General features: G+C 41.7%; 1 long non-coding RNA gene across 1 annotated transcript; it reads right to left on the bottom strand.

The window, feature by feature from the left end:
- Nucleotides 1-972: 972 nt before the first annotated feature.
- On the bottom strand, nucleotides 973-22,876 carry LOC137182278 (uncharacterized). The gene is made up of 3 exons (XR_010928294.1): nucleotides 22,562-22,876; nucleotides 1,628-4,034; nucleotides 973-1,085 (listed from the first exon to the last, which is right to left on the bottom strand). It is a non-coding gene; the product is annotated as an uncharacterized lncRNA (long non-coding RNA).
- Between the last annotated feature and the right edge of the window lie 1,371 nt (nucleotides 22,877-24,247).

Genomic DNA, 24,247 nt, shown 5'->3' with positions numbered 1-24,247 from the left:
CCTATAGTATTCCCTGTTTGTCATTTACATTTCTTGTATTTCTACCTATATATTGCACTGTTTTCTTGAAACAGGAACTTTTTTCTGTACCAAGCAAGAAACTTTACTTTTACAGTAGCACGCCTACTAGTGCTAGGAAGGAAATATTATTCCTTATGTGAGTGTGCACGTGTTGATGCTGTGTGTGTGTGTGTGTGTGTGTGTGTGTGTGTGTATGTTAGTCTCAGCGCTAAGCCATAGAGGAGATGGACTCCATATGCAGAGTGTTTTCACAGCCCTGAAGGAAATCATGACCATAGCAGAAAACCCACCAGATATTTCACTAAGGTCTCATTTGTCTGTGTCTTTGTGTGCGTGCATCTTGTGTGTGAGGGCATGATGTGTATGTGTGTGTGTGTGTGTGTGTGTGTGTGTGTGTGTGTGTGTGTGGGCATGTTATTTGTCTAAGCCTGTGTGTGTTCCTTGTGTAATTTTTGTTTCTATGTTGGCACGCACAGTGTATCACACCCACCTCTCTGTGACCAGCGCAAAATAAAAATATACCTTGCATGCCAGTCCAAGGGTTGGGATGTGTGTGCGTGTGCATATGTGTGTTTGTGCATGTGCTTCCATGGGTGATGAGTGGGCGCTGGCGGTGCGACATTGGTGTGTAACCGCTCAAAATGAGGGCTCTCCACTTCAGCAAAAGGCCATTGGGGGTGCTGTAGGATACAAATGTGTCCACAAATACAAGCACTGACACAAGGACAAACACACACACACATATTTTTAAGGGTAAATTATCAGTGATGGTGATTCTTAGAGTGAGTCTTAGATGACATTTATTTCAACCATTGGGCTATAAATCACTCATAAATCAGACTAAGAGGGAGAAGAAAACGTACAAGAGGGATTTTGATCACTTACTGATGAAGAATGTGTTTAATTTTGACCATCTAACCATACCAGACAGGCAGCATCTCTCACCTTCTCTCTCTTCTCCATCATTTTGTCCTGGTTATCGAAAGCCGGCATCGTGGGAGAGCATCCTCGTTCAGTTCTCAGTCTTGTCTCAGCGTAGAGAAGCCGTCTACCGCCGTTCCCACCTAGACACAAGACCAGAGGAGATTGGTTGATTGTTTCTCATGCAGGCTCTAGCAGGGCTTTATCACTGCGATAAAGTTGGGAGCCGGGAGCTATCAGTGATGGCAGGCCAGCTAATACAGCTCAGCCTGAGCCAGTCTAATCATTTACAGCAGCGGTCGAACCCGGACACACGGCTCTATTAGCCCACTAGCATCATAAGCCTGATTATGGAGCACTTCCTCGTTTGTCGCCTCTCTGTCTGTTTGCTTGTCTGTCTATCTGTGCACAATGAGGCTTTTGGAAGGAAGGCTTCTGAGGGATGCATAAAGGGGAAAGTGTGAGAAATCAGCAGCAGAAGCCAAGAATCAAGAGTGGATGAGGGATTGAGCGTGAGGAAGATGAGACATGAGGTAAAGAGGAGATGAGTCCGAGTGTCAGTGTTGAGTAAAAGTAAGCAAGTGTGCTGAGTTTGAAAAGTGCCATGGGATGGATGTAGAGGACAGGTGTAAGATATGAACTTGTCTGAGTGCCAGAAGGAAAAAAAAAAGGCATCAGTGATTACCTAAAGAGCCATGGACTCAGGAGACAGCCGGCCTTTATGAAGGGATCAATAACCATTCATGGTTGGCTGCTCTGGAACCAGCAGTTTTTCCTCTAACGCACACAGATCAATACAGGTGATTATCAGGGTTAACCCTTCAGTCTCCGACTCTGATCTTTTTTCTCCAGACAGCAAGACATTTAGCTCGATATCCTTAGATAACAAGCTGAAGATTAAAACACATACAGGTTAGCAAAAAGTATTGACATTACAGCTAAAAGATGTTGGTTTGATACTGTACTCATGAGGAGTGGAATGATGGAAACAAATTGAAAATACTTTTCCAACTGAGACAAAGTCCCACAATGACCCTCTCTGAAATTGATTTCAGTTCAGTGCTGCTGCACTTTTATGGTAAGAATCTGGCATAATGTCATTGTCAGCAGAGAAAGTAATGAAATAATGAGTTATTCCTCACCTTTTGGGCCCTCCTCCGCAACATTTGAGTGTGGTATTGTGTGTTTTGTATGATGATGCCCCTCTTGCCCCAGGTTGACTCTATGTCTAAGGTCAACCCCTCTCTCTCATTAGTTCTGACCCTCTGCAACCTCCTCTCATCTCCGGTGACACGTGGGTCAAACCAAACACACTAATTATGGGAATTCGAGGTGGAGAGTGTCAATGTTTATAAGCTAAAAAGAGGCAAATAATAATTAAAGCTGGGGTAAACAGTGGGTTATGACACTGTCTCATAATTCAGTTTTTCTCACCTACTCTTTACCATAATGTTGGATGCTATGAGAGACTCTATCAGGAAGTAAAGACACTCTGGATTATTTGGCTACCTGACAACAGGTAGCCAAAACTTTGATTGTCTTTATTCACATGAAGAACACCAAATGGACATTCATGGCACTCTTGTACACATCTGTACACACAGACACACACACACACATGCATGCACTGCCAAAATTCAAATTCCCCATGCAAACTGTTTGCCCTGTGTCAGCCTTATGGACATTTATATGGCCAGACTCACACAAAGAGTCCAACAGCGCACATCAGAAAACATCTGATTCTCTTTATCACCGCTGCTTCTATTTCACACTGATCCAAAATAGACATACTTGCAGACTCACACAGGCACACACACACGATCTACCTCTGATCCAAAATACCTCTAGAACAAATAGAAAACAATTCCAGGCATTTTTTTCTGTCAGCCGCCAGCCAGAAGCGCGTGGAGAAATGGTTTACATGCTAGCATGGAGAGAAAGTAACAGCAATAGGCCTAACGATTTATTACAACCACACTGAACACACACACAGAAGCACACGTACACCACTTACACACTGCATGTGCACACACAAATATGGACATTCATGCCTATTCAATAAGCTTCCTAAACCCCTGATGGCATACTATTGAGTGACATGCAGAGAAACAGAAATATGAGGGGAAAAAAAATAATCGAGAGTGACAGAAGTGTTTTGCAATTCAAAGTCACTCAAAAAAACAATGTATATTCCGAAACAGTATGGTGCCGCTAAACAAAAGCGTATGGTTGGCGGCAGAAAGAGAAAAAGAGGTAAAGAGAGAGAGAGGAAGACAGAGAGGGGCTAAGATAACGAACCATTAAACTTGGCACCGCTGTCCAAAATCCTGAGGAGAGAGAGATAGAGCATCTTTAAACACTGTCATTTGACTTTGAACAAAGTGACTTTTGAAGTGAAAGAAGCCGTTTCCCCCTTTTTCCTTTTTTCCCTTCCCTCCACATTTTAATGCTCCCTGCTCTATCATGTAAATCCCCATTCAAATTAGTTGGGCATTAGAGCCCTCAGCAGTAATGTCAGAGAGACTGAATGAGATGGGGGACTTAAGCACCTAACGAACAATGAAATTCCCAAGCCTTGGGACAGGACAATTAAGAAGCAGGCTTAGCCAATGATGAAAATTTATTGCTATCTAATACATATTTCTATTTTCTGAACACTAACCAATTTGAATGTGATTAAGGGGGGTGGGGCGCTTCATTAAAGAGACGCTGGCTCTCAGAGGTCGCTGGGAGAGAAGCCTTTTGATGTTAAATTACAAATACGGAGGAGAAAGGCACTGCCATTGTCTTTTTGGGGTCCAAGTATTGTTTTCTGCGGTTCCCCTTAAACGGGTTAGTTAACCCCTCACTGTCCAGGAGAGATGCTAATATGAAGGGGCCTGGGGGAGCGAGAGGGGAGGAGGGCAGGAATGGAGAGGGCTTTTTAGTGGGATAATAGACAAAATAAATGCCTTAGCGTTTATTCCTTTCATCAGAATGAAAGCATCCATCCATTCATTGTTTCCTCCTTTTTCCTTGTGCGTCAGTCTGTCTGTTGGCCCTGCTCTCAGTGGGTGTCTTTAGCGCTGTTGGAGCCAGTTGCACAGGAAGCTCTGGTGAAGGGAAAAAGCACAGAAGGAGTAAAGCTAACAAGCCTGTTTGAAAACAAGACAATTCGTAGCAGATTCACACTTCATGCTGCCAATACATTTTGCCAAAATGTGATTTTATTCCACAACCACAGTAAGATGCAGTGATATATAGTGATTTCTTTTTTTTTTTTTGCCCTAACTCATCATGTGAAGTCTAAACGACACATTTAGCAGTCCCATTGTTAGGTTAAGGTTTTGTATATTGGTACTACAGTTCTGACACCTGTCCATTCTCTGGTGATAAAATAGAAGAGGCTCTGGTCCGCACAGTGTTTTCTGTGCAAATCAGTGAAAGGAAGGCGCTGGTGGTCCGTGTATGGGCCAGCAGGAGTAAGAGGAGAACCCCAGGGCAGAAACCTCCAAGCTGAGAGCCAAGGCATCAGCGTCACGTTGTTTTCAGCCAGATATGAAGCTCTGGGAATGGCTTACCAGAATACTCAGAAAGAGGAGAACAACGCTTCTTTTGTTATTTAACTGTCCTGCTCTGAGAGAAGGACCATAATTCGGGTCGGAGAGGAGAGCAGCAAACTGTGCATATATCTTCTCCCCTGCAACACGCACCAGGGCCAGATTAATTTGCGTTAATAGATGCGTTCTCAGGCCTAGTTTGGAGGGGATAAAGGACATTTTCATTAACTTTCTTTATATTTAATGTTCAATTAGTTGCGGGTATAACCGGACCATAATCAGATGGAAATATGGGCAGGAATTAATGCCCCGGCAGGAAGAAAGAAAGACCAAGGGATTGGTATGCACCCAATGCAAGACGTGTAGATGTGTGTGTCTGCATGAGGTTATGTGTGTGTGCTTGTCTTCATGAGAGTGTAAAACCTGATGCTCAGCATGCATAATATTACAGTACAAAGGTATTAAATCTCATAAATATATTTATAGAGATTAGATGAGATATTTACATGAATACACAAATATGTGCTGTTGTGTCAGGAGCAATGCCGGTGGGGGAAAGAGAGAGAGAATGGAGGAAGTTTACGACAGCATAAAGAGAAAATGAATGACACGGAAAATAGAAAAATCAAACGCTTTATTGTGTGGGTGAGGCATGCTTTTATCATCCTGATAGGCAGTGTTTAGTGTCGTGTGTGTGTGTGTCTGTGACTGATGCGGCGTGTTGTGTTGCATGTCACGCCGAATGATAGGATTACTCATTTTCCCCTTAGCAGAACACAAATCACTCTTTTATCCGCCATCATTGAATCTTTCCAGGGTTAAGTGTTTATGTTCACAGCTTCTCACCACGCTCTGCATGTGTGCATGTGTGTCTCTTTTGTGCATTTTGTTTGTGTGTTCAGCAGAATATTCCTTCAACCTTCAACAGCAAAGTGAAATGGCAGAAACTAAATGACTGCTAAAAAAACAGTGACGTCTTGTCTCTCGTCTCTACAGAGCCCTGAAGTGTGTGTGAGTGCATGCATTTTAATGTGTCTTTCCATCGCACACTAAGCAGTTTACTGACTGAGATGTTGAAACAGAGGGCTTGAAGAAGAAATGAAAAGACACAAGTTTCACTAACCAGCAGAAAACTGACTTAAAATGAAGCATTGCTTATGTGTGTGGGTGGTGTCACTATTTGTGTGTGTGTGTGCGTGTGTGTGTGTGTTTGAGGGTTGGGGGGGTTAGATATGAGGTCACTGTCTGGGGATTCATGGCCCGCAGTCTTGCATAGCACACACAATGAAGACGATGACAACAACTCATTCTTTGCCTGAGAAGATCGTGTAAAGCATCATGCCACTTCCTGTGAAGCCCGCTGGTGGCGATATAGCAAAGTCTTAACAAGCAGATTTTCATTCCACCTTGTCCGCTCTAACACTCTAATTCCTTTCTAGAGGTGGTTTAAGTGGAGGTTAAGACGTCACCTTTCTGATACACCTCGTGTCCTGTGCTGCCCCTCTCAATCCGCTTTGCAGCTTTTTTGACATTCTCTGCCTCTGTTCCTCTCCTTCTTTCTATCACACTGACACAAATATAATCACGAACACAGAAAAGCTGCTGCAGTAGTTCTGCGTGGGTAAGTAAGTTATGAGGATGTCAAACTGAATAGTAAATTCAGACATTATGCATCACCACAGAATGTACAACACATGAGCATATCGTAGATTTGGGTATGGACGGTAGGGACATATCTCTACCAATATAAAGGTGTTGTCAGGTGATCTAAAACAATCTAGCCGCTTTAACTCCACGTAATGTTAATGCTAAGATCTCTGTGTGTTTTCTGCAAAAAATTTATGCTATTATGATAAAGAGTGAAAGAGCAGGATATGGGGGATACTCAACCTGATGATCTGGCAACCCTCAACTTCAAGCTGACTAGCAGCAGCTCGGCAGCAGCAGAAGTAGTAGTTGGTATTTATTAGCAGCAGTTACTATTTATAGTTTAAATGTTCCAAACGTCACAGAATTGAAAACGACTCCACTGACAAAACTCAGATCATTTGATAGTATATTTAATTTCAGGTATTAGGTGTTGTTAGCTAATTTGTGATTGTCACTCAGACATGCAGTTTAATTAAACAACTTTATTACTGTTGGTGAAAATTCCTCCCAAAAGCAAGTTAAGACATCTGGTCTGTTTTAAAGTGGAACCAAAATGTCAGTAACAGTTGAGCTTAGTTAATAAGAACGCTCTGTAATCAATCCAAACATTCATCTTTGAAATTAGTGGGAGAAATATTTACTATTCAATACTATATCTCTGCTTTTCTATGAGTGGATCAGGAACAGAGTTATTACTGCATATCAGTCATTAAGATATGAACATTATTTATATGCTAAATTAGCCACAGCTTGTCCAACTGTTTTGTTTGTGACAGTCAGGCTTTTTTTTTTTTATGATAATCCTGTCAGCAGCAGCCTGAGCAGCACACAGACACACAGACAGGTGAGCTGCAGCCTCTCAGGTGAACTCTGATGTCATAGTGAAAGATCCAGCCATGAGGTCAGGAGTTGAATGAAAAATAATACAAATAGAGGTTTTTGAGATGATTTAAAGGTAAGTTTGAGCATCACTGTGGCTCTGTCATGAAACTCTTGAGTTGTGTCGCCTAAATACACAAACTGAAAGAAGGACAGAATCTCACATGAGGTTTGAAAACCTTCCAGCAGTGAGTTACAGAGCAGCACATTATAGGTTTCTATGCATTTATTTTATTATGACAGTCTATGTTATTTTTGAATATCAATTTTGGTCTCAGATTTATAGTGAATTAGTTTATCAATAAAATAAAATATAAAAATCAGAGAAAAAAATCATGACACAAGTCCAGTTTCAGGCATGTCAGCAAATGCATATTCAGTAAACTATTTTGCAGAGTCAGGCTCTTTATGTGTGTATGCGTGTGCGCACATCTGTGCCTATGAAAGAGAAAAGAGTGGTAGAGAGCGAGTATACATACGCAATTATTTTAGCCGTGCAACAAAAACTGTCCTTACCAAAGTTAAAACCAAACCTACACCCTTGGTACGATAATTGTGAGCCTTCATACATAGTGAAGGAGGATGAAAAGAAAAAGTTAAATACTGTGTGTTCAGAAGGGTCACAAGGACAACGAGGGATCATCTGTCAAGGTTATGCTTCATCTTTTTTTCCTATTAGATCTAAGATATATAAATGTGTATTCTGTAATGAATAATAAAAGCCAAGATGAGAATCATTTGAGGACTCTGTCTGCCATGTTCTCAGAATTTCATATTCAAAAACACACTGCTTCAAGACATCAACCACACTCTATTAATTTATTTTCAAACCCCTTTCAGTGACTGGAATACTTTCTAGTTTGACAAGGACAGCTGTGGGATGACTTAACTTAGAGAAAGAGAGAGGAAGACACAGAGAATCTGCACCCGCAAAATGCTAACTGCTTGTATGCAATGTCCTCCACTTTTGAATTAATTTAATCAACATGCTATAATAAAAAAGTCTGATAACACTATGTGCATTTCATTAGTCCTTCATGTCTGTGCCATAATAAACTAGTGATAGATGAAAATAATCTTTAATCATAGTCAGTGAAATTTCTAGTCATTGGGAATGAATAGCAGATTTACAAATCCAATGTCCCCTCTGCTTGTATTGGCTTCAGTGTTTATGCACTCCATCCAAGTGAATTCCTTTCCTACTTTCAAACAATTTCATGCTCCAATTCCAAAGCCTACTGCTTCAAAGATAACAAGGAAACATGGAGGAAATTCTGATCATTTGGCTAAGATCCCCTCTGAGTTCATTAGCTGCCTGCATTAATTAAAAACAAACAGGATAAATTGACCACAAATGGAATTTTGGGTGAAATCTTGTCAGCAATCCAATAATGGTGTGAAAAAAATATCATTTCAATTACAGTGTAAGCTGTCTAAAGCTGGGGTCAGATCTGCTCCTCTCCATTGAACTTCAGGGCTTCCCAGGCTCTGTCTTGGTGAGAGTATCCAGGGACTTGAACACGGACGATTACTGAGGTAATTTGGCTGAAAGCCCACTTGAATTGGCCCAGACCCTCGATACTATCAGCTTCACAATTAACCAACAAAAACAGATAACCTCCAAATCTCTGCAAGCCGTTGCAGCTATAATAGCTCACCAGTCTTGCCCAACACACACACACACACACAAACACTGTACGTACACGCACACACATACTGTACATATACAGATACAGTACAGATGTACACACTTGCGAAATCACACACGAACGCTCGCACAAACCCAAATACACTGCAGGGATTTCAGTCCAATTAACATGCATGCAAAGCAATTTAGAACCCAACAAGATGTTTTTGTCTGACTGCTCCAGGGTAATTTAGCACTTCTGTTTCCACACAAGCCTGCCATGGAGGGAGGGGAGGAAGAAGCGAAGAGGGGTTAGAAAAGTGGAATGGATTTCTTGATTAAAACTGGCCTTTTTCCCCCTCTCTCTGCGTACAGAGGCGTGTGGCTGCGGCTACACACATGCAGCAAACATGCAGCGAATCCATATGCCCTAATACAGAGGCAGCATCATTGTTAATTTCCTTTGTTAGCTGTCTGCTCCCCTGGTCGATTTAATTTGTGGTGGTGTTTTAGTGAGCGGTGGTTAGGAATTGAATTAACAGACATTCGTTTGCTCGTGCATTCCTCTGTCTCCGTTCCGTTGTGTGTGTGTCAGGTCTACATACTCTTCAATAATTGGACTTAGATTACAGTTGATGTGAATGCATGATCACACTGATGCCTCTCTGCAACAGACGTCCGGAGATGGTTAGTTGCCTGACGTGATTTCTCTAACAGCTTGGCATTCATACCTAAATTATGACTGAGCAACAAGCAGAGAAACAGGACACTTGTAAATGTGCAAGGAATTTTTATGAAAACAAAGAGCACCTTTGGTTGATGCCTTGATCTTTTATTTGGCATCCCTGTGACTCAAACATCACTATCTGTCTCTCTATCTGACGCTCACATATCAGAGTTTTGTGTTGCTGACTTTTTCCACTGCGAGGTAATTGTTTGGCAGCGAAAGAGCGGTAAACAGATGGATGTGACAGGTGAGATGTGAAGATGCAAAGTAAGGAGACATTAAGGGGGAGACAGAAAAACACACCAGACAAATGCAGTGAAAAAGAACAACAGAGCACAAATCTGGGCCTCCCACCTTCGTAACTTCCTCCTCCTCATTCCTTCTTCACGTAATTAAACCTATAGTCACTTTCAATTAGCTAGCCTTTCTCCCCGTGCACGCCTTTATGCAAAAATTAATTAGTCAATTAGCCAATTAACATGTGAGCAGGTCTTTGTGTTAACGAGGCTTTTACAAGCTGTGGCAACCCTGCAGTAATGGCAGACAGGCAATAGATGCCATGGGACTAGTTTACACCACACATATTCTGCACAACCAGGCTGCTGGCACACCATCCTGGAACACAAGCACACACACAGACACACACACACACACACACTTTAAATTACTCTGCTGCAAACCCTTGACTCATACTCCACACAGCAGATGGACTTGCTTGCTTATTTTAGACCAGTGCAGTGATTAGATGTCTTTCATTAGGTGAATCAAGTATGTTGGGACTGGACTGGAGTGAAGCCAGCAGTCCCAGTAGACTCCTAATGTTGCCGCATTGAGGCCCACCGCTCTACACTGTTCCCGCTAAAAGTGCCGGCCCTTCCTCTATTAGGCCCAGACCACAAATCACAGCAGTTTATTTTTACTGTACATTGTACACAGACACACATCCCCCCCCCCCAGTCAAATTATATGTGTGCCCTCTCTTTCTTACTCTCACACACAAAGACAGAAACGTGCACACAGTCCAGTTGTATCGGCATGCGTCTGTTCTGTGTCTGTGTATAAATACAGCCAAGAGACAGCAGTAATGGCTCCTGCTTCAAATAAACAGAGAGCAGAGAAGCCTCCCATCCCTGCTTCCCTCTGACCTAAATCACGGCTGGACGGACACCCCACTTCCTCACGCTGGACGTTCTCAAGGAGACCAGGGCTCCGCTACCAGAGCTCTGTGTGTGTATGTGTGTGTGTGTGTGTGTGTGTGTATATGTGTATCTGTGAATAACTGGAAAGGGCGAGCAAGAAAGAGAGGCAGTGAGGGTTGAGGGTTGATATATTCCACATGTTGCTCACAACCCAGACACAACAACTCCTCGGCATTAGGAGGAGTGTTATGAAAAAGAGAGGAGGCTGGGAGAAGTTTCTGCTGGTGAGTAGAGGGAGTTATCGAGGGTATGAGCTGGTGGGGGTGGGGAAGGAACAACACCCAGGCTTTTAGGAGAGAAAAAAGGAGGAAAAAGTGTGAGCTGCGTAGGTTTTAAGTGTGTTGAGATGAGGAGGGGGGGTGGGAGGATGGGGGGGGGTGGAGGGTGTAAAGAGGAGGAAGGCGTAGAAGCAAATGAGGAAAGGTCGCGGAAGGTTCACGTAAAAAGCGCCCTCTGATCAGCAAAACTGTGACCAAAAAAAGAACCTGTCATTTCAGGCTCAACTCACACAAATACACACCTACGCACACGCACACATTTTATGCTGGTAGCGGAGATCTCTCTGTCAGTAAAGAGCACCGGCCTCCTTGAGAACGTTTATTTTCCCGTTCCGTCAATCTAAACAATCCCTTAAAAGGGATTGCAGATGTTTATAGGGCTTCACAGAACAAATGCTGCCTTTCTGACCTGCAGATACACACACACACACACACACTCTTACACACAAGCATGCAAATATACACACACACACTCCCCCCAGCGGAAGAAACAGATGCAAGCGCTTGTAATGAAGACACACGCCATGAAAGAGGAAGGCAGGCACAGAGGATGGGACCACAGCTTAGTGTCACTGACATAATAAACAGTTTTACTTAAACATACAGATGATGTACGTTGTATGATCAAATTTCATTAATTAATAGCCACTTGTCTAACTTTAACCTGATCAGATAAATTAGAGTGTGTAGAGGGTTCTTTTCACAGAAGAAATAAAAGAAGAGGAAAGGAAAGGCTGTGTGTGTTTGCCTGTTTTTTTTTAAAAGGCTTGTTAAAACGGCTGCCCGCTCTGCCTGGGCTCTAAAGCCACTCAGACAAGCAGTGTTTTAGTGTAAACACACACAGTGGTTTTCCCCTTACATGGCCATGTGCTGCCAAACTGTGTTTGTGTGTGTGTGTGTGTGTGTGTGTGTGTGTGTTGAGGATGGGTGATTATGGTCATTATTAACCTGCTCAGTGTTTGTGTGTGTGTACTGGAGGGAGCTCATGTTCAAGAACAATGTTGTTTATACAGTGCCAGGTATTTTATGTCATCGACACTGTACCCTTTTACAGGGCGTATCTCTCATCTCACACACACACACACACACACACACACACACACACTGCTGTAAGCGCTCTGCGGTTCGGGTTTATTCGCACCCAAAAAAAAATCCATTTGGCAAAAGCAGCGAAGAGTAAATGGTACGTTTAAGTGCAACAACTTCTGAGCTGCGGGGAGCTCGTCATTTTTGTGGGACAATATCTTCTGGCTCTCTCATACACTCTGCGCCAGTGGTCAAATAATTTTCAAAATTGGTGACTTTAAAAAACTTTATCCGGGATTCTTTTTGATTGCTCTGACACTTTCACCGTTAGTTCATTAGTTCTATCTGTGGCCATATATGGCAAATAAATGAAGTTTGAGTGTTTTTATAGCCTTAAGACAGTGCAGTCTCCTATCAGAGGATAATGTGTCTTTATGATAGTGACTATTATAACTTTGGGCAGTCAGACAGGGACACAGGGGAGTGTGAGGGGTTGGGAGCGGGAGGGGTTGGGGGGGGGTGGGGTGGATCCCCTAAGTCTTGGTAATGAAGCTCAATCCATCTCTCTTCCCTCACACACACACACACACACACATATGCACACACTCAAATTGGCTAACTCTTGAGGCTCCAAAGGCACCGAACATTGTGATTACGACCAGTTGGCCATGAAAAATTAACAGGTTTATCTCTTTCCCCTCTCTCTCTCTCTCTCTGTCTCTCTATACTCTGTGTCTCTCTGCCCCTCTCTTTATGGTAGTTACTCTTTGTACACCCCCATCCCCCTGTTCTGTCCATCTCCACCCGTCTCTACATCCAGCCCAGTGATACTTTTCCAATTTTCCTTCAGTGTCTCCCACTGAGCCCAGGGGAGGACTGGGGGAGAATGGAGCTGTGATTAAGTTGATACATTCTAGATAATAAAAGCAGAATGGCTATCATTCTCTTCTCTCTCTTGTACGCAAGAGAGCTTCAGCCCCTCCGCCCCACCCCGCACGCCCCCTTCTCTCTCTGCTGTGGGCAGTTTGGACACTGATAGACGAACCATATGTAAGGACAATGGATGGGAGACAGTGCAAAGATGAGAGGGAATCGCCTAGATATGTACAGACGGGTTCCTTCTCCTCTCTTTGCTTGATATCATGCATTACGTTTCCACTTGGCGGTGTCACACATGTTAGAGTCAGCAGGAGATACGCTCAAGTCCTCCTATCAGCCAAAGCGTCTGTCTGTCCTCCTGCCTTTTTTATTCTCTGCTTTTAGTCCCTATTCTGCACCACAAGCTGTCTGTGTAATGCATTTTTTTTTTGTCCATGTGAATTTCTCAATTCTCAAATTGATGCCACCGCTAACATGACTGTGTGCATTATTGACAGCAGCAGCGTTTATTCCAGCCCCTTGGGTGTAAATAAGTACCTTGTTGACACTGTGCTGACTGTGAACTCAAACAGGCTTTTAAGGGTGAAAAAAGGTGCCAATTAGGACAATAACACTTGTAACAGTGTCGCATGTGAAATTATAGAAACAACTCTCACATGAAGCTCCGTTCTGTCTCACATCATCCTGCTTTCATAACCTGAGTTGAGGAATATGTTTTTCTACAGAACACCTTTTTATTTAACTAAAAGAAGCCAGAGTTCTCAGATGTATTTTATTTGTTTCTCTTTGTTTTATTGAAGAACTTTGCCTGAATAAAATTGGCAAAAATATAATTTAAAACAGAAACTCTGATCAAAGAATGAGCAAAGAAGTGTGTACAAGACTACAAATCTGAGTAAGCTTTCAGGACTTCAGTTCTGTGCAACGGACACATTTTGATTGGAAACAAAAAAGTTTTGACAAGCAGTTCTTGGTATTAGTGTTATGCTGCAGTGAACACTGCTAAAAGAAGCCTCTGTATTTACCATATTAGATGAACATGAACACTTTGTAAAGTGGGTTTTATATAACAAATACAGACAACTGACTTCTGAGCATGAGGACCTCTTGAATTTCACTATTCACAAACCATAAAATATACAGTAATTCTCTTTCTGTCCCAACAATAGTTTTTTATTTCTCACTTCTTCTTCCTAGTAGGCACATACCTGTACCTATCTCTACACACACACACACACGCACACACACACACACACACACACATACACACATACTGAGCCCACAATTACAATGTAGTCAAAGAAGAACTGTCAGTCAGTGACCTTATCATTTATGATGGTTCCAGTCCAGTCTGCAAAGCCAGGAATCACAGCAATCTTTATGTTACTGTCTACCTTCATTCCACCCTCACTAAGTCTTAATATTACAGTAATATAAACTCACTGTCGGCAGGGGAAGATCCCCTAAATATTGAGATGCTTAGACTTTAATGGCACAAGAACTGGCCTTGACGCTGTCCCAAAATACACGCACACACACTCACACACACACACAAAAGGGTCCGGTAAAAACAGTCCAAGGGGAAACGGACATTCGAGTGCTCTTCTGCCAACGGAACACTTTGTTCCTCCAGAACGTAAACATACTGATTTATCTCAACAGCTCTCTTCAAACACGGCCGCCTCTCTTCCTCTCCTCCTCTTCTCCTCTCTTCTGCAACCTCTCTTTCTCTCCAGCTCAGTGCCCTGCTGCACCCCGCTGCCCTCTCTCACTTTGGGAACTTGTGATGTCTGTGTTAACGCTCACAAACACTGGCGGCCTCGTTCTCTTATTCTCTCTGTCTCTCTACCTCGCGTCAGTACTGTTCCCATGCTAAAAAAAAAAAAAAAAAGCTTGCCCTCTCACACACTCGAACCCCTCGCACCAGCCCCTGCACGAGGTGGAGAGATGCTGAGAGCAGCTTTGGAATAAAATGACGAATCAAGCCCTCCAAAACTAAGGATGACCACTCTCTGTACCTACCATGCACTCCAGCTGGCCTTTCCTTTTTTCCTACACCCTCATTCCTTTTACAGGCTAGCTAAATACATGCCACCCTCTGTTTCCCTTTCCTTTTCTCTTTCTCCTCTCTCCCAGGATACAAGTTTGATGGCTTGCACTGATTCCAACATCACAGCCAGACTGACAGTTGACATTCTCTCTTCTTTAAAAACCTGTCCTGCTCCTTTATTTCCCTCGCTCTTCTCAGATTGCCAGACTATTGTCAAAGGTATAGCACTGGGGTGGGGGGGGGAGCAGGAAGGGAAAGAGGGGGAGGAGGGAGTGGAGGGAGGGAGAGATAGCAGCTTCCATAGTCTTCTGATTGTGTGATTTCAGGGATTGGGGTGAGCAGAAAAGAAGGTAGAGCAAAAGTGAAAGCAGAAAGTGTATGGAAAGAATAAAAGAGACAAAAAGTATGTGAGAGAGGAGGTAGATAATACAATACTGGCGGTGTCACTTGCTTTCATTCATTCATTCATTCAAGACTTCTTCTTACAACACATATCTTACTAACAAATACAGATGCTGAATATCAGTGACAGTAAGAGTGCAAAAAAACCCCAAAATTGTTCTTTTCCCCCACCTGCTGTTAGCTTCTGTGTACATTGTTTACATCTCTCATGACTTCCTCTGCTCTTTTCTTTCTGTCTCCCACCTCTCTCATGGAAAGATTTCCACAACAAAAGACACAGCTCTTGTAATTGAGTTTGTCCATGTGGAAAAACAATACAAGCCAGAAAAATACTTAATGCCTGGTATTTTGTATACATGTCAGATCGCATGAGTGTAAGTTTAAATTGGGACCGTTAGTGCATTGTGTGTAAAAAAAAAAAAAAAAAAAAAAAAAAAAAGAGGTAGAAGAGCAGGGTAGAGAGGAAAGGAGAGGAAATGGAGAGGCACGGTGCTTACAGTAAATGCTCTACACATGGAAATGGAAAACTTCTTCAGTTTTATCAACAGTGAGTGTTGAAAAATGTGTTTGAGACTATGTATAAGCACCAAACCGAAGACTATCTGTGACTGTTTTATCTGTTTACTTTGCTATATTTATTGTCAGTTGATAATAAAAGATTCACTCTAAGTTTGTATTAGCTTTTACAGCAGGTCTTTGCCATGCAGGAAGTCATTTGTTTTATGCTTCTAATAGCAGCAGCAATTGAAATAAATAACAAGGAAACACTTACGCAGACACACTACACAGGGCCGCAACCCAAGATGTCACAACTCTCCAACACAAACTTAGTGCTTGTATTCCTCTTTATTCCTGTCTTTATTAAGACAGACAAGATCATAGCACAGTTGTGTGGGATGAGTGGAAATAAAAATATTTGTCCACCACAAATCTATTTTGTTTTTTCATTTGGTTGCTAATAAATGTTGACACTAATAAGTGGACATTGTAGGGTTACATTTCTGTCAATGAATATTATTTTTACTAAATAAAAACAAGCACAGTGGAGGTTGAAGGTTCAAGCCAGTGGCAGCAGAAAATCTTTTTTCTGTCTCCTTTTTTTTTTTTTTTCTGAAGAGGCGTCTCCCCTCTCAAGCCCTTACCCCCACTTTTCCTCTCTCTGCCACTCGTCCGTCTGTGTGATGTGTTTAAGCCAATCCCATAATAAAGGATGCGGCCATACATATTCATGATAGAAATCTAGTAATTAGTAACCCCCCCCCCCCCTTTCCATGCACACACATACACACACGCACACGGGCCTCATGCATATGTATGTCCTTGGCAAACAAAGGCAGTGGCAGCGTGGGGCATTCTCTATTAACACACACATCCACGTGTGATGGCACAGATAGCAGCCCTGCCACTCATACACACACGCACATGTGCAAACACATCTATGTGCATGTACACAGACACACACACTCTTATTCACACACACACACACACACACACACACTGAGAGATGGCAAGGTTGAGAGGGGAGGGGTTTCCCTCTCTCATCAATAGAGAACCTATAATTTCCTTTGGGTTGAAAAACAGCCTTAAACACAGACTCAGATCAGCGCTGACTCCCAACTACTCACTCATTCATTGTCTGACACACACACACACACACACACACACACACACACACATACATACACTGACAGCCCTGCATCACTATTGCATCACATTTAACAAAAGACAGTGAGGCATATTTAAGAATCCAAACCCTGGTGGGACGCTGCCTCCTCAACTCCCATCTCTCTGCAAACACTCCTACACACACATACACAATCACCCACTCCCTGAATGTTATCTCTCACTGAACAAAAACAGCTGAATGCAAGTGAGAATTGGAACAATCAATGTAAAATGATTGCGTCATGTGAAGCACGTCTGTTGCTTTGAACTGAAAGGGTTGGTGGGTTTAGCTTTTGTGGAACGGGGGTTTTATGCCATCTGACATCCTGAGCCTTCCAGCGGAGAAGTTTCGTTCCAGTTTTGCTGAATTAGATGATACAAAGACAAGGAAGACAGGTGAGGTGAGGAATGAGTTATAGGTGACAACAAGCTCAGGGGGGGAGGGAGGATTTGACAAACTAAGACAGAGAGAGTGGGGTGATACTTTATGCAACATTTCTCACCAAAAAAGCTATTTTGTTAGACTACTTCTTACTGTCTTATCTGTTTTTATCTGTTTGATTTCCTGTTATACTTGAGGATGCAAACAGGCACCTGCACTTGTGCACTTAACTGTACATGTCTAACTCTTATGGTCACACAAGACCAAGTGACTGACAGATTGTACAATACCTATAATTCTTCCTTTTATTTTCTTTCTTTCTGAAATCCAGTCAACTTTGGAAATAAGATGTCAGCGGCATGCAGAAGAGACAAAACATTCTACCTTAAGGAGAAAAGATGTAGTTAAACTTTAGAAATGTTACTCTTACAAGTACTTTAAACACATTGGCTTATCTGAGTCCAACAGGCAATTTATTTGGAGTGAAGATGTATTTATGGCTACCCACAACTTAAGTAAATACACCTGCACAATGTAACAAACACCCCCAGGAAGTTTGGTTCAGTTTTACCGACCTGGTGAAAGTGAGGCCATCGGGCAAAAACAATGCCAAACTTATTCCATCATTGCTGAAGAAAGAAGATGGCAGCAGGGAGCGGAAAAAGAAAAGGAAAGTAGGTCAGAAGGACTGCAGTGCTGCACACCAGAGACAAATGGATTATTTCTTCACTTTGCAAAGGAAAAAAGCCAGGACAGTGATGAATGAATTACAGTAAATTAATTAAAACATCTGGCATGGACTCTCCTCTAAATTTTAAAATGTGACAGAGACTGTTTTCTTTTTTTCTCTGTAGAGTACAAAGATGTTTCAGACACTCACTCCTTCTTTTAACTTCATGGAGGGCTGCATAGTACACATGGGATAAATGTAGAGCTAGATCCTGAAAATAGAAACCTCACTTAAGATTGTCGATCACTCATAATGCTCCTTTTATTGAATTTCTGTAGGTAAACAAAGCCAACACTGTTGACCTCACATATACTTTATATTATGGGTCAGCAATTAGGTTCAACCATGTGCCAGTTTTTTCAAGATTGTTCACTAGGGGGCTGTTAACTGGTGGAGTAGAAATGCCAGGCCTATGTGTTTTGTTTATTTCTTTTTCTATCAGGTCTCCGATAATGGCACGGTCGACACAAACAAATAAAGGCCGGCCCAAAAACAGGCTGAGGAAAAAACAAGGGGGGATCAACTCCTGGCTCCTGTTATATAATGTGCATGCCAGTTAAACAGTAGTTACCTGGATGTAACTCCAGTTCTATGAGTACATGCAGAGCCCTCTAATGTAGGCTACATTTCCACCGTTTTAATTTAATAAATTCAACATTGTACATTGTATTATTTTCACTCAAAGCCGACCATCACAGAGAGGGGAGGGGGATGGAGGAGACGTGATATCATGGAGCATACATTCATGAGCATGCTACCCGCATGTTACAGCTGAGTGGTGCATTGCCAAAACGTTCCGGGTGGAACTTAAGCACCAGAATTATTGTTCCGTAAGTCAGAGTAAGTAGATTACCGGTAATGCAATAACAAAAATTTAGAGCAAACAAAGCAGATCAGAAAACAAGGAGGCTTCATACTAAAATATGAGCAAATACTCTTATCAAACAAGGGGAAATTAGAAATAAAGGCCTCTCTCTAGTATAAGCATGCTTCCAATAAAGGCCTACTACCATCTGCAGTTGAGGTAAATAAAGGCCCTGGCCACTATTAGAGAAAATATGGTATTTTTCCAATTAGTGAGTGAGGGCTAACAGCTCATTTACTCATTTGGCTAAAATTACCCATAGGTGTATGAATTTTCTGTGTTGCACTTCGAGCCAAAAGGCTTTATTGGTTATCCATGCATGATCAACAGTGGCCTCCTTCATTTATGGTTGATTGAAAGTATTGGTATTGTTGCCTTAGAAAAAAATGGCCCCCACACACCATTTCTGCCAACCACTTGTGTTTGTGAAGAACAAATCTGTTCGCATGGTCGCATAGGCTTAAGTTTTGGAATAAAAACAGTGTTGGAATTTATGTATTAAAGTGTCATTTCTGGTAGGTTTATTAGACTTAATTTCAGCACCGTGCGCTGTTCAACCATAGTTTAGTTTTAATGGCTCTCCTGGTGTGGGGGCAGTATTAGATGTACTAAGGTTATATTACAATAATTTGGATTTATAGGAACCTTGTGTTTATTTTCTTATCTATAGTAGATTTGTGAAAAATTATGTAAAAGTTTTGATGTAAAACTATGAAAATCAAAACTTTCATCAGGCTGGATTTAGTTCATGGGCCGCTATTTGCCTCCCACTGCTTTATACATTTATAACTTTTAGCAAATTTAATTTCCTAATTCTGAAGGTCATACAATATGCTCTCCTCAGGAGGGACAAAGTTGTCAGAAAGATTATAAACCATAAAGGGCAAATTTGGGGGTTGCAGGGTTTTTGCCAGGGCACAGACAATAGAACTGTCTGTGCTCAGGTAGCCACAGTCCAGTGAAACTATTTGAACAGCACCGCCAGCTGAGAGTGCTCTCTTTCCTTATTATCACATCCTCAAATGTACGCACACGAACGGACACACACGTACACGCGTTCGCACACAGAGAACAGCCTAACGCTTTCTGAACAGGCTCATCTGAAGTTGTAATAGGTCAGGTATAAAGGGCTTTTTTGTGTGCATGTCAATCAGAGAAGTATGAAAGCCTATGAGCATGCAGAGAAAATGAGAGGTTTGCCACAAAGAAACATTCAGCCGCCTAAAATAATACCGCTCAACAGCCATTCAGAGACTCTCTCACTTTAGCATATGAATCATAGTGAATAATCAAGTCTCTACCGGGGGAAAGGCCTTTAAATGAGATGGCAGCAGCATTGCTAGGTGCAAAACAGAATAAATGAGTCACGATAAAGATCTGATGTTGCTGTGTTCAGGTATTTGCAAGGTTTTTATTATGTCCGGTGAAGTTTTGAGGCAGCAAGTTCGCTGCTTCGAAGTCGTTGATCTCAGACAAATTTAACAAATAGTCTTGAATATGGAACATGTTTCTTTCCGTAAGTAGAGAGGTCGGAAAGCCCCACTCCTCTCACTGGACATACAATGACACACCCCCACTGGGTTAAGTTTTTGGTTTGTGAGGTAAATAATGCCTGAAGAAGACAGAGGAGGAAAGAGAAAGAGATGTGAGAGAGGAGGAGGAGGAGGAGGAGGAGGAGCAGGAAATGAACTAAACTCTGGTAAACTGCACCTGCAGGGATCTCCTCCTGTGTATAATGAGAGTGTTTAATGAGTGCACACTGCTTAACGCCTCCATGTGTGAGCGTTTGTGTGTGTGTGTGTGTGTCTGCATGTATGTGTGCGTGCATGTGGCTGAGTGTGATAATTGAATAGAGACACAGTCTTCATTCCAGCCCCCAGCGCCCGCACAGGGAAAATAATTCATGAATACATTTCGTGTATCCGTCACACATTTCTGTTGTTCAAGTTGCTCTCTTCTGTTCCTGGCGATGGGTATATAGAGTGCCCATTGACAAACTGGGGGAATAATATTGCAGTTAAGTGGTCTAATAAAAATGAGAAATATGAATAATTAAAACATATTACTTAATATAAATGCAGGTGGAGTTTAGCTCTGTGGCATAAAGGCCTAAATAAGCCACTCTGGCTGAGTGAAAAAAAAAGCCAGCACGTTCTGGGAGTTTTACAGGGCTTCCTGTAGGCTTAAACACTCGACTGCATATGTGTGTGTGTGTGTGTGTGGGAACATGTGCTGATGTAAACAAAACAAGCGGTGAGACAGACGATGCAAAACAGGAAAGCAGGAAAACGACAAAGAACAAATACAATTAAAAGTGGGACAATGTAATGAGATGTTTATTGCGTGGAAAAGACCAGTGCATGAAAAAAAGGGAACGTGAGAGTGGGATAAACGATGAGAGGGGGAAAGAGAGAAAGAGGGAGGGAGGAGAGAGGTGGTGGAAGAGATGAGCAGCTCAATTTATCAAACCCCCTTTGCTGGGGGAGACTAATTAATTTGTTTGTGTGATTGCTGGTCCACACAGTTCACATATACACACACACATATACTGTGACACGCACGTAAATGCACACGCGCCACTGTCACCTAACCAACATGTTGGACCTCAGCACACACACCGACAAAGTGTACACCTCTCTCATTCCCTCGCTTTCATTCATGCCCTCCTTTATCTTTCAGTCTCTGTTTTAATATCTGGTTCTCTCTCACTATCTCAGTTTTCACTTTACATGATCTCTCTCTTTCTCTTGCTCTCCCTCTCTCCCTCTGTGCTCCACAGGTTTGTTAAGTAAACTTTATTGAGGTGATTTTTACTGTGCCTCGCAACAAAAGCAGAGTCGATCAAAACAGGAACCTTGAACAGTTCCGCCATATAATATCTGCTGAGACCGAAGATGCACGAAAAAGAAGACCATGACAACTGGGTCTTTTGTTTGGCTCCCTGCTGAACATGAATTTCACAAAATTAAATGAATAAATTGACTGACTGAGTAATTACATACATAAATATCACAGATAGAGACAGAAATCAGTGACACAGGTCAGTATTTAAAGTCACAAAAATAACTCAATTTCTGTGAATGTGCAGAAAACAAAATAGTTACCAATTTCTCCAGCAAACTTCAGTTAATTGTTTGATAAAGTTTATGTCCAAAAGAATGTGTAGAGGCCTACAGGCCAATAATGTTATACATTTACAGAACCCCTTGCAATATTAATTGTAACATGCCTTACAAAAGAGTTTTATTCATTGCAATGTAAAGTTTTTTTGAGTTTTTGTTTTGTGACTGAGTGTAAAATTTTGATGATATGATATTAAGGATATTTGGATAACATCATCCTGGCCACACATTCAGCAAAATTGATTCCACTCGTATGTTTTAGCGTCAAAATTCTACTTTCCCAAGCCCTTCTAAAAACTTTTCCCCATGTGACCTGATGTAGGTTTCTGCATGATGACATTTCTACGTATAAAACGATATAAACCCCTTAGCTCGCCTAGCCAGTAGCCAATGAGACAGACTGAGCAGTCACTGTTGCTGCTTCTCTGCTAAACGTGCTAACTGACACACAAACACACACACACACAGATGGAGTACTCACTGTTGGTGCTGCTCCGCTAAACATGCTAACAGACACACATACACAGACGGAGCACTCACTGTTGCTGCTGCTCTGCTTAACATGCTAACAGACACACATACACAGACGGAGCACTCACTGTTGCTGCTGCTCAAAGTTTCAAAAATAAACTCTGAGCTCTCTTCCTGCCAGTAAATGGCTCCGGATCAGAGTAGAGTCCGGTGTGACTCGCCAGTGTTATTTGTCCCTAAGCTTGGGCTCTGCTCCCAGCTCTCTCCTCCAGAGCTCCTGGTACTTAGCAGTGTGTGTGTGTGTGTGTGTGTATGTGTGTGTCTCTGTGTGTGTTGCGGCTGAGTGGGCTAGGTTATTAATTTAGGCTTGTATTAACTTCTGTGGTGTAAAACCTTAACCTCACACAAATAAAAATATTGCACCTTTGGTAGATCCTGGTAGTAACAAAATTAAGTTTTACTTGCTAATATTGCTCTTAAAGTTAGTTATAGTGATACAAATATAAAACCTAGATAATACCTTATAGCAAGCAGTTAACGAGCTAACTAACTTTTAACCAACATTAACCTAATGTTTGTGAGCTTTATTAGTTTATAGCTAACATTAAGCTAACATTTTTACGTTAGCAGTAGCTTAGCTAATTGTGTTTTTATTATATTATGTTTTTGTAAACATAAAAGTTGGTTTTGTTTTGGTTTTTTTTGGTAGTTGGCTTGCTTTTAAGCAACATTGATGTTTTCTGACTAACATCAAAATATGTATGGATGCACGCTCATTCTAGACTAGCATTCGCTAAATCATTAATTTAATGCCTGCTGCAGCTGCTGGCAGAGTGGCGGTAGTAGATTGGCTGGCCAGAATGTCAGATCAGCCTGAAAGCAGGTCATTTATCATACTTCAAACGTCTCTGGAGGCACACAAACACAGGAATTTGATTAATAGCAATGATTTGGGAGGGGGCATAGAGGGGCTATTTTGTTTTAAAACAGCACAGATAGCCTAATGATGCGCCTCATATCTATTAGTAGGCATTATGCACTACTGTGTAGAACTGCATTTTTGATTTCATATATTCCGTGCATCTTTTTGTAATGTACTAATTTAGTGTCACCTGTATTGTAGTATGACTACGAAACAAATAGGCCTATTGATGATTGTTTTTGTCCCCTTCAAGCTTGTTACAGCACTCAGGTGTAGCTTAGATCTGTACTCATACTATCCATTGTTGAGTATATTTGCCTTGTTTGTTGCTGTCACTGATTTTATTCACACTATAGTATCTTAGACTAAATCTATCAGTCTGAATTGTTTTTTATATGTACATTAGAGATAATAAAAAATAATAACATTGATACCAAAAAATGGCCCAAATCCATTTGCACAAAAGCTCAAAGTAAAATAGAACAGACGAATGACTCATTGAGCCTTAGTCATTGTTTGCCTGGTACAGCTACCTGTTGGCCTATTGCCCCACAAGATCCCATGCTGCCAGATTGTCATCATGACTACTTACACTTGTACTCATACAGTAGTTATATTCATGGATGTATAGTCCAATGTAATACAACAAATCTGTATCATAATGCTATGGTAGTATTTAAATACTGTTTATACAATGACCAGTACCACTGTAAAATTGAACTTCATATGGACACATAATGGTTGGTGGCTGCTGTGCCCTTAACAGTGTTTTCACCTTGGCCATAGGTATGTACCTTACTTGTGCAATGGCCAGTACAACGCTGATTGTATATGTCAAATTATACTGTATATGTCATGGCAAAAGTAATTTCAAAGAAAGAAGAAACCTGTT

The sequence above is a fragment of the Thunnus thynnus genome, chromosome 4 (genome assembly GCF_963924715.1).
Source record: "Thunnus thynnus chromosome 4, fThuThy2.1, whole genome shotgun sequence".
In the NCBI taxonomy this organism is placed as follows: Eukaryota; Metazoa; Chordata; class Actinopteri; order Scombriformes; family Scombridae; genus Thunnus; species Thunnus thynnus.
The sequence above is the reverse complement of the archived record's forward strand: the minus strand, read 5'-3'. Positions and strand labels throughout refer to the sequence as shown.